The sequence below is a fragment of the Orycteropus afer genome, unplaced genomic scaffold (assembly GCF_000298275.1).
Source record: "Orycteropus afer afer isolate SDZICR_OR568_19922 unplaced genomic scaffold, OryAfe1.0 scaffold00110, whole genome shotgun sequence".
NCBI classification, from domain to species: Eukaryota; Metazoa; Chordata; class Mammalia; order Tubulidentata; family Orycteropodidae; genus Orycteropus; species Orycteropus afer.
In genome coordinates, this window is record NW_006921697.1 from 6,470,215 (window position 1) to 6,472,056 (window position 1,842).

The following is a 1,842-nucleotide window of genomic DNA, read 5'->3' on the forward strand; positions in this document are numbered from 1 at the left end:
TCTCATTTGTTTCTAGGAATTTTTTTATTTCAGTTTTCATTTGTTCTATTACCCAGTAGTTTTTGAGCAGTGAATTGTTCAGCTTCCATATGTTTGATGTTTTTTCCTTGCTCTTCCTATTATTAATTTCTAATTTTATAGCATTGTGGTCCAAGAAGATGCTTTGTAGTATTTCAATGTTTTTGAATTTATTGAGGCTTTCTTTTGTGTCCTAGCATATTGTCTGTTCTGGAGAAGGATCCATGTGCACTGGAGAAGAATGTGAACTGTGCTTTTGTTGGGTGAAATCCTCTGTATATGTCTATGAGGTCGAGTTGGTTGATTGTATTGTTGAGCTCTTCTGTATCTTTGTTGAGTTTTTTTAGTTGACCTGTCCCTCTTTGAAAGTAGTGTGTTAAAGTCTCCTACTATTGTAGAGTTGTCTATTATCCCTTTTAATTAAATTAATATCTGCTTCACGTATTTTGGAGCACTTTCATTGGGTGCATAAATATTTATTATTGTAACATCCTCTTTGTCAACTGACCCTTTCAGCATCATATAATGTCCTTTTTTTTGTCTCTGATGATGTTTTTCATCATAATGTCTATTTTATCAGAAATTAATATTGCCACTCCTGCTCTTTTTTGGTTTCCACTGGCTTGGTGTATTTTTCCATCACTTAACTCTTAATTTGTTTTTATCTTTGTGTCTAAGGTGGGTCTCTTGTAGGCAGCATATTGAGGGTATTCTTTTCTTATCCCATCTGCCACTCTCTTTCTCTTGATAGGTGCATTTAGTCCATTCACATTGAGTGTAATTAGTGATAGGTATGAGTTGACTGCTGTCATTCCTTTTTGTGTGTGTGTGTGTGTTGTTGGTGTTTCCTTGGTCCATATACTTTTCTGTGCTGAGTTCGGTTTGTTGGCTAATGCTTTCTCCCTTTTTTTCTTTATTGTTGGTTTTGTGCTTATTAAACCCATATGTTTTCCTTTCTTCTGGATTTGCTTAGGGGGATTGTTAATTTTCTCTGTGATTACCTTGGAGTATATTCTTATCTCTGCATTTTTAGAATAGTGCATACTGTGAAGACATTGTCCTGTTTACCTCTCCATTTGAAAGTTTGTACCTAGAAGTTTTATTCCCTCTGATAGGTTAGTTGCTGTTGTCGTGTGCTGACTGACTTCCTTGTTTTTTAGAGTACAATATTTTATAGTCTTATTTAGAGTTTCTATTTCTGATTTGGTTTCAGTGTTGATGCCATGTATCCTGACTTTGTTGATCTCTGTTGTGGGTTCTCTACTGGAAGACTTCTTTAAGCATTTCTTGTAGGACTGGCCTGGTTTTCACAAAATCCCTTAATTTCTGTTTGTCTGAGAATGTCTTGATTTCACTCTCATATTTGATGGATAATTTGGCTGGATATAGGATCCTTAGGAGCTCTGGTAGCATAGTGCCTAAGGCATTTGACTGCTAACCAGAAGGCTGGTGGTTCAAACCGACCAGCCACTCTTCGGAAGAAAGGTTGGGCAATCTACTTCCGTAGGATACTGCCTTGGAAACCCACAGAGGGGTCGCTATGAGTGGGGTCGACTTGACAGCACATAACAACAACATAGCATTCTTGGTTGGAAGTTCTTTTCCTTCAATGTTTTACATATGCTGGCCTTCTTGCCTGTATGGTTTCTGCTGAGTAATCGGAGTTCACCCTAACTGTTTGATTATTATAAGTAATATTTCTTTTGTCCCGGGCAGCTCCCAAAATTTTTTCTTTGTCTTTGGTTTTGGAGAGTTAGATTATGATATCCCTCAGTGTTTTTCTCTTGGGATCTATCCTGTGTGGGGTTCTATGAGCTTCTTGGA